This window comes from Scaptodrosophila lebanonensis, unplaced genomic scaffold (assembly GCF_003285725.1).
Source record: "Scaptodrosophila lebanonensis strain 11010-0011.00,11010-0021.00 unplaced genomic scaffold, SlebRS2 tig00000085-arrow-pilon, whole genome shotgun sequence".
Taxonomy (NCBI): domain Eukaryota; kingdom Metazoa; phylum Arthropoda; class Insecta; order Diptera; family Drosophilidae; genus Scaptodrosophila; species Scaptodrosophila lebanonensis.
Window position 1 is genome coordinate 2,960,357 of NW_022060564.1, and position 10,218 is coordinate 2,970,574.

The following is a 10,218-nucleotide window of genomic DNA, read 5'->3' on the forward strand; positions in this document are numbered from 1 at the left end:
ACTACTACCACAGAACACTTGTATTTCCATCAATTATGAAAACAAAATATGAATAAAATGTAATTAAATACCCGTGAAAGGGCTCTTAGAGCGTAAAGAAGTGCATTCCAAATGAAAGATAATTAAGACTGAGCCTTTTAACAAACCCGTCGGATAACGAATATGTTTGCAGATAGACGCCGGATATTATGGGGTTAAGCTGAGCAGCTCATCTTTCGAAATGACATAATGAAAATACACAAACATATACACAAAGTGCGAGAGAGAGAGAGAGATAGAGAGAGAGAGAGAGAGAGGGGGGAACACTTTGACAGGTTGCTGGCTCTGTCGAATGACTTTGTGTCATAAATCCGCAGACCTTTTATATATGTTGGTACCTATGTATGTATTTATTAAAAGAATAAAAAAGCAGACATAAGCCACTGGGCTGTTGTTGCTGACCCTAGAACGTGTAGGGCACACAAACCACACATACAATCATACACACACACACACACACGCATACATCGAAAACAACACGACACGATTGCATTTGGGTATTGGGGATTAACGTCGCTGAAACTGTTAAAATGAAATCCGTTCGTATGTTGGCGACGTTGCCGAAACCGTTGTTCAAACTGTCGCTGGTTACAACAACAGCAACAAAACGAAAACAACAACAAAAAATGACAAAAAGGCATTTGTAGCCATAAAAACACTGCAATTTGTATTTGAAATTGCCGCAAAATCCCAGCAGCGGCAATCGGGAGTCGTCGCCAGTTGAGAGTCGTTGGCAGAAGCGACGCAGTTACATGGATCAGAGATGGGCCTGTGACGTGCCACTCTTGAATAAATAATGCAAGTACTCGTAAACTGGAACTGATCAAAATGTGTGTGTGTGTCTGTGTGCGTGCGCGTGTGTGTGAGTTTTTGCTTTTGTTTCTCGACTTAAAAGAAAGGCGTAAATAATTCATGAAAGTTGCGGACAAGAAAAGTTTTCTTTTGACTGATCTGTTTTTTAATGGAAGCCATATGATAACATCCGCTCCTGGCCATTACTTTACAGTGTGTGTTGTGGGACATACCTGGAAACTTGCAAGTGGAAAACTTGGATTTTTTTATGCACACTTTCACATCGCTATGGAAACTCAACTCATATTTGTATTCTACGCATTTGTTGCTAACTTATGGGAGTGGGTTGTTCAACATTTATTATGTACTAGCTGCAATGAATAATATTAATTGCAAAAAGCAGCAGCTTTGGCTCAACGAAAAGGACATAACAAATAGCTATAATTTTTATGTTGAGCATAAGTAGGACTTTCTTACAATATCTGAGCCAGATCCTTTTCAAACAAAAGCTCACAGCAAAAGAAATGGTTTTATTTCTTAGTCATTTAAAGTTGCAATTAATATATATTGTATTTAATATAAATATGTATGTATATATTAATATATAATTATATATATTAAATATATATTAAATTCAAATTTGGATCTATAAGTGCTTTATTTACTTCATAATAAAGTTAGTATAGAATGAGCGTCACACGACCAACTGCATAGACGAACGCATGACAAGTCTTAAATAAATAAATTAAAGTTCAATTGACTTTCATTCAAGTATATTGAATAAAATTTTATTTACTTGTTCTTCAAACAATATTAAATTATAAATTAAATTAAATTTCAATTAAATTTCAATGCTGATTTGTGGTTAAAGAGAGAGAGATTAAACAATGCAAAAAGAAGTTGTCATTATGTTTAATGTTTTTTTTTTTCAGTGCAATTTGTGGAACTATTTGTACTAAGTATAAAGCAAAACTTAATTGTTTATTAAGATCCACTGTCTATGGAGAAGATGAAGAATGACAATTATTTACTAATATGTAAAATTTTAGCCATGACCTCCTCTTCCCGCAATTTATAACAATAACATTTTTATATATTGCATATTCTTGTCTTCTGATATTTAAACTGATTTTTCCTTTATTGAAAGGAGTGAGGAAGATAGAATGCAAATGCGGCTTTAAATAATGTTCGGTGTAGAAAACAATCTTTCGTTGCTGCAAGTTTAACCATTGACCCCGAGGCTGCTTTTGTCCGACAACGAATTTCAATTAAATATTGAATTGCAATTCGTTTGAAGCTTAGGTTTTCTCCAGCAGCTGCTGTCACGAAGCCATCTCTAGAAGAGATGTTGAATATATATGTACAAGTATGTATGTATGTATGAAATTGACGTTGTAACCAGGAACATTCATGCCACCCCCCATCCCCCACCCACCGTGCAGCTTCCTCGTACTCATCGCAGTCAAGTCCATGGGGCGTTGTTAGAAGGCTCGCGCGTTGCGTTTTGACGCTTAAAGGTGAGCGAACACTTTGTTGATGCCACCACGAATGCGGGTGTAGATGTATGTGGCATGTGTGCGGGTGTAGCCGAGGTTGCGTGCATTTTTTGAGCACGCGTTTTTGATTGTTGCCATCAAACTCGAGTGAATTTGGAAGCTGCAGCTGCCAGCTACAAACACACACACACATACAAACCAAGCAACTCGAGCATTCAGTGGCGATGGAGGAAGAGAAATGCGAAGTGTAAGCTGATATGCTGGATAAGCAGCTCGGAAGCTGGGTGAGGAATGTACAGCAATGTCGCTGGGATTTCTTGGATGCATTCCCCGCAGTGCCAATATTGACAAGGACTCTCCAGGGCTTACTAATAGCAGGATATTTTAAACATTTGTTGCAAAATTGTGTGCAATATTTTCTAAAGCCGCTACGCATTTAACTCCAAAATTATTAATTGTTTTGAATAGAATAAACATTAGATATAATAGAACAGAATAGAATAGAGTAGAATAGAATGAAACAGAATAGAATAGAACTAGAATAGAATAGAATAAGAGTAAATTAATATTATTTCAAAGAGTTTGAAAGCTCGACCCATAAGAGGTCTCTGAATGAAGTCATAATTTTTATAGCTAATGCTTCAGAATTGTTGAACACAGACTTAGCTAAAAAGTCTATGTATGTATGCCGGCTTCTTATCATTTCAGTTTTCCGTTCTTATTGTTCGGGGTTTTTTATAATTTACTTAAATTCTATGGGTACTGTATACCTCTGTAATCATACTATTTATTGTACAATTATATATGCTGATACGAGAAGAGGTTGTGCCTTAATCTAGCGATCGGGATTTATAATTACAAATATTTTGAATTTTAGTTCAACTGACAACATCTACAAATTTAAACAAGTTCTACAGAAATATTTGCCAAATTGCATTCATTTTCATGTAATATATGAGCGTAGTTTAAAATGAAATGAAAATTAGTCATAGGTTGCAACAAAAAGATGTCACTGGTGTTCATCACGATTTATTGCTGTTGTCAGCGTTAATTGCATGTGTAAACGAGCGCCTCTTTTTTATAAAATACAGTTATAATTTTTACAAAAAAAGTGTATATAAAACAACTAATTCTCTATAAATCTGTCAGAAAATAAAAAAAGACTGGCAATTTCTCAATTAAAGAAATCAAAGATGAAAGCAACCAGCGAGCAGTGAAATATTATTCAACAGTAAGAGCGACATTTTTAAAACTACTTTTAAATGAACTAAGAAGATCAACTCTGCAGAAGGAACCATACATATAGTATATCACCCATTGGGCCACTTTTAAATTTAACTTAAATTCAATTTTGCCGGCGCATATGGAAATAGTACTATATAGGTACGAGGATGGTTCAATCAGCTTAGAAAATACATACTCGTAGCAATTTAATATTGTTGAGTAAAGAAGCTGATGCTGTTTGCTTATAAATAGATTGCAGGTATGCATGAGTTAGGTTCGCATATTTTCATTTGCGGATCATTCGCATCCGCATTTCAAATGGAACTCAGGGCTACAATGCGAGTATGCAGTTCGCAAGGAGCGAGACACAACCGCAATCAATATTTTATCAAAGTCGAGTAGCTCAGCCGTTTGCAAGCCAGTCAACCAATTCGTCAGCCAACTGCTTCCTGAGACACCCTTCGCAACATGGACAGGACATGGACATGGAATGAGGATTCTTTTTTTAGCCACGCGTCTAAGCCGCACTCGCCGGCTATTTACTATTCATGCTAAGCCTTGGCGTGTGCACAAGAGGAATAGGAAAAAAGTAGGAGAATAACAAATAAAAGAAGCTGCAAACAATGAAAGAGCATATGAAAAGGCTGCAGAATGAAGGAAGCGCATGAATAAAACAGCAGCAGCTGCCCCTGAAAAGTAACAACAACAACAACAAAATTCCGAATGAGTGCAAAAAAAATATTAAAGCAGCAGTATTCTAGGGTGAAAGGAAAATACAGTTATCCTTCTGTGCAACTACTGGCAGAGAGAGAGAGAGAGAGAGAGAGAGAGGGAGGGAGAGCTGGCTCAGAGCTTTCTCATTAGGCAGCTAAAGTGTTGTTAATAAATGATATTCGAGAGATTGCCGTCAGTGTAGTCAATCATATCTCAATCAATTAATTTCGAGGAGCTGCTGCTGCCCATTGCTAGGCAACCTATTCCGGGAATACTGCGCCATTTTAATTTCACATGCTGGTCAAGTCGAGTCAAGTCAATTGCATTTGATGGCCATCGAATGTGCACTGGCGCCAAAGGACCGACGACCAGACCAGTGGGACCAGAAAGAGGCAGACAGAGAGTGAGAGAGAGAGAGAGAGGAGTGAGAGCAAAGGAGACATAATAGGAGAAAGGGGGCACCAGTACCTCAGTCAGAGACGGAGGCATGTTTTGTATTTTACAACAGAAAAGTTGGCTGTCGCCTGTCGACTGGCTCCGGCTCTGGCTCTGGCTTTATCCTGACAGTATGGAGCCCAAAACCACTCGGGCTAGCGAGCTATTCACTGATGTCAGCAATTTGCTGTTTTGGGGCTGTGGCCGGCAGCAGAAAACTGCTCGTGGCCACATGGACGTGAGCGCTATACCGGAGGCTAACTATGTTCATAACCGTTTGGATGAAGCCACACTCGCAAAAATTCCTTAAACTGGCAACAAAATGAAGCAAAATGAAGAAATGGTTTTTAAGAGACACTGTTTTTATTGGAGATTACTTTTTTCTTTATATCGTACTATATTTATCGATTTTACGTGTTAATGAAAATCATGGCTGGGAAAGCGTGAAAACGAGAACAAAGTAAAAAAATGAATACTGTAGCGTGAATCGCGTTTTGGCCGAGCGATGACCGGCGATTCGCTACGCAAAACAATAGCGGGCAGGTGTGCAAAAAGGCAGAGCCCGGCAGCATGGCGGTTATGGAAGTGGTTGCAGCAACAAATCTGTCCCGCGGAGGCGCTTCCACGCTCGACAGTGTCGGCGCACTTCTGGCAAATAAACAATAGCAGCGCCAAAAAAAGAATGCCTCGCTCAACTTAGCTCTGCTTAACCTCACTTTACAAGCCTTTAATGGTGCACTAAACAGGAGGAAGGCCAAAAGATTTTACGATTTCATAAAACATACAAATATACATACATATGTAGAAGTTTTCGCACACTCTTGCTTAGAGCGATCCGCTTCAGCCGAGAGAACTTCAAGAGCGAACTTTTCGAAGAGCATGAACTCCTTGAAGTTGGTTGCGGTGCAAGCCTTGACATTGTTAGAACAGCTGTTTTGGTGTTGGCGCTTCATGGGCGATATCGATAGGCGATAATCGATACGTGGGTGGCGCTAAGCTCGCGATTTAAATGATGTATGTATGTATGTGTACGGCTTAAGCCGGCAACTTGCCGGAATGGCAAAAAGCTGACGTTTCAAATATAATTATTTTTACTTTGAAGTGAAGTGAATACAAAAATGTGCAGATTGATATTTAAGAAAGTTACAAAAAAGCGAACTGCACATGGTCTGGTCTCCATTTTCTAAATAAGTTTAATAAGTTTCCGAATGCTTATGCTCGCTCTCATGCGCGTGTGGAACGTATTAAGAGCGAGAGAGAGAGAGTGAGAGAGCGCGAGAGCCCGCGAGAGCAACATGACTAGCAACTTACAGCTGTAAATAGCATAACAGTTACACAAGATATACATACATTCATACATAATCTTGAAGAACTAGTTACTAATTAAATCTAGTTTTCTTATGACTACGAAATAACCTTACAGTATATGCAGTACACTTTTTATAAGTGTTTATTAAATATATTGTTAAGCGAAATGGAGCTAGGGACTCTGGACTGATTAGCATTTCAATTTTAAATAAGGCTTTATTTTAGCGGATAAATGCAATTTGTATTTCATTCTTTCCATGCAATTTTCCAAGTGTAGTGTGTAGAGTTGTGTGGATATGCACGTATTTATGCCTGCTGTGTGTATGTATGTTTCTCGCCTGTCATTTGCAGCACATAACAAAGTGTCAATAAACGAATTTGACTAAAAAACACGCCCAGTTGCTGGCTGAGGTTCCCATTTCGGAAAATGTTTGGCCTCTCCGCTGTGGTTGCTTTGGTCGTCATGTTTGCTCTTCATGCCTTCTAGCTTTGTTGATTAAGTCGTTGTGCCTGCAAGGTGTTACTTGTTTTTGTTGTTGCTGTTGTTGTTGTTGCTGTTTGTGCTCTACCAATTTACCTGCACTAGCTGCTGACCAACTTGTTGACCGCTTTTGTTTCGCCAGCTTGCCAGCAAAAGTTTGCAGCGAAAGAACTTTTGCACATTGCTTTGCTATGAAATTAAAAACTGTTGGCAACTTGACTGTCACATCATAACGACATAAGCGCATATGCCACACGAACCTAACTAGCACTCACACTTACATAATCGTGCATACATATAGCACGTTCGTATCAAGACATACTCGTACACCAAACACCACAGACACGCTCACGTATCGGTTGAATTGTACACTGGTACAGAAATACTATATTTTCGGACGGAAATTAACAAAAATATGGAATCACTGTTGAAAATAGTTAATAGATATTAGATGGTTTGTAGTTTCGTGTGGTTTTTAATTCTAATTTGAAATTTATAAATAACATAACGACATTTAAAACGCTTAACAAATGAAAAAACAAAAGAAAATATGAAAAAGCAGAAAATTAATTGGTATTCAAAAGTACAACATTGAAAAAGAAGAATGTTAAGCTTTTTAATTTTAAAAATAAAGGTCGAATTTTAATTTGTTAAATTAGATATAAATTGATATATTTAATTAACCAACCTTCGCTTCAGCAACAAAATCGGAATAAATTTTCCCTATCTAAGTACGCTAGATTCAAACCTATTGAAGTTTTTTCACAGTCCGATGTAACAGAAATCATACGTAATTTTAATTAATATTATATATAATTAATTAATAATTTTGCTAAACTTAGACATCTAACTTAGTTAAGGCTAATCTTTCCCACTGCTCGTATGCTGCTTTTACATCGCATGGGAGTTTTTACAAAATAATGAAAAACAAATACGCAAAGAAGCAACAAAATGCCAATTGTTTGTTTCTCTCTTGATTCAAAGTATGGATATTTATGAATTTACCACTTGTCCGTGAGGAATCAAAAAGCAACAAAAATATTTGCAATATTATTATATTTTTCAATAATTAATAGCGGGGAAAACAGAAAAAGAGAAACTAGAGAAACGACGTACATGGCTAGCTGAACATGACTATATTTTCTAATTATTTAAGTCCGTTGTACATGCATACGATGCCCAATTAACTAAGGACTAACATATTCCTCCTGCATTCATTCAATGTTCGCTTCAGTGTGCGCAGTCAACACCAAAGTTCCAAAATTTCAGTAGCGACCGCCCCAAAAAGTAGGCTAATGCCAGTTTCGAGCCGTTGGGCTGCCGTCAAATGTGTATCTGTGTATGTGTGTCTGTTTGTAGATGGCAGCAAGTGCACTTGTTACCAATTAAGCTAATCCGTCAGATAATTAGTAACATAACACACGCATACACACTCACACACATTCACAGACTGGCAGCTCAAACTCGAGGCTAGACTGCGAATATATATGACTGTACAGCAACAACAGTAGCAACAACAACAACAACAACACAACAAGAGCAACAAATGCAACTGCGGCTCGGTCGAGGCATGCAATTTATTGCTGCACGTGGTTGTTGCATGTATCACGTGACACTTGATTTCCTGCGCTGCGGTAGAACCTATCCGCTGCCCCTCCTGCCCCGCCCACCCATCCATAACACTCTGCTTGCCGCCCATGCCCATGCCCATGCTAGTAGTTGTTTGCTTAGCTTTCTTTGCGACTTTTCTAATTTGGACTCTCTCTGTGCAGCACACAACATGCAACGCCATCGCCATCGCCGTCGTCGTCGTCGTCTTCACCATTGCCGTCGTCGTCGTCGTTGTTGTTGTTGTTGTCGTCATCATCATCGTAGTCGTAGTCCTCACAAAATACATTCGCGCAAATTTGTGGTTGGCACCTTATTAAAAGCGTACCCAGCCAGCTGAGCCGTCACTTGGTTGGCTGCTGCTGCTACTCTCCTGCTGGTCGTGCCTCAACTACTGCTGCTTCTACTGCCACTGCTACTGCTTTTAAACAACGACGTTGAGAACTACTTTGGTCCCATTTCCTGCTTCTTCTGCCAAAATTCATGCTTAACTCATCTGCTACACTGATAAAATTGTGGCGATTTAGTACGTGGCTCGTGTTCCATAAAACCATCAACAAAAGGCCAAACAGACATGAATATTTCTTTTGTGAGAGCTAATCGATAAGAAGCAGCAGTGTTAAGCATTGCTTAGCAAATGTGGCGTTCTGAAAAGCATGTTTAATAAATGCATCCAATATACAAGTATATTAGTTTACTGTGTACGAGTTAATCCTTAATTCCTTAATCCTTTTGCTTGACAAGAACAAAAGAAAAAGAATGGTGGCTGGCATTTCGATTGCTGATTGCAAGTCATAAATATTAAATCATTTCAAAGTCTATCAAAAGAAATGCTACTACTATCATCATAAAATATAAACATATTTGCTGTCAATGCAGATGTTAGTGCAATTAATACAAATTTTATTGATACTTGTATGAAAGAAGAATTAAGACAAATACAAGGTTTATTTTTAACACTCATTTAATCAACTCAGCAAAATATATACATATTTTATTAAATTTTAGCTCTATTTAAACGACAATTATTACATCAGTTTATTTACCTTAAGTAGTGGCATCTTACAATGGATTAAATAAATTTTTATAATTTAATATGGAACTTAGAAATTAAAATATGATATTCGAAATATTAACTTTTGAATTAGGACCAAATAGGAGTTTTGTGCAGATTGGTTTTCAATAGAAAAAGTCTTTGTTAGTGTTTTTAACTAAATTATTAGGAAAAAGCTGAGAGAGCTAAAAAAAAACAAATTTCTGTGGCACCGAGAATTGGTTTTCGGGCAAAATTTAAATATTTTTTGAAGTTAATGATGTGGCTAACAGAAATCGATTGACTTGGAAACTCCTCGTCTTTTTTTTTCAGTGCAGACAAGTTGCAAATTGGCTGCCAAATGCTTGCCTGCTTTTAGGCTGGCTTATTAAAATTTCAACGTGTTCATTTGGCTGTGAATCAGACGACATACTCATACTACAGTCGTAGGGAAGGAAGGACGATGAGGAGTTAATGTTTGATTTACCTGATGCCACACATGCATTTTAGTGGCATTTACTTCTGGCTGCTGGTTGTCAGAGAGAAAGAGAGAAAGAGAGAGAGAGAGAGTGAGGAATCAAAAAATTACCTTGGCACATTTTCACTTTAAATTGGATAAACATTGCCTTAATTTGTTTCTAAGTGCGCTTGGCCCTAATGGCTAATTAAAACGCTTGAATTACAAGCCAACAATATTAAAATATTACAATATAAAGTTTGAAGCGCGCGCGTTGAGATTCGACTCGGCGATAGGCAAAATGCGGGGCACACACACACACACAGATACAATGACTGCACACACACACACACACATATATATATATATATATATATACTCGTACAATGGGGGTTGGCACAAATATTCAACAAAAACTTTTCACATTAAATAAAATACAAAATGCCCATTAACAGTTCGAGTGGATAAACTCGGTTTGTATTTGGCACACACACACACACATACAGACACGTAGATGTATATACTCGTATATATATAAATGTATTTATAAAGCTATAATACACACACCCAAGCAGCAAGCAAAAATTGAATTTCGCTCGAGTCTCAAACTCAAAAATGGCAACAGGCCGCG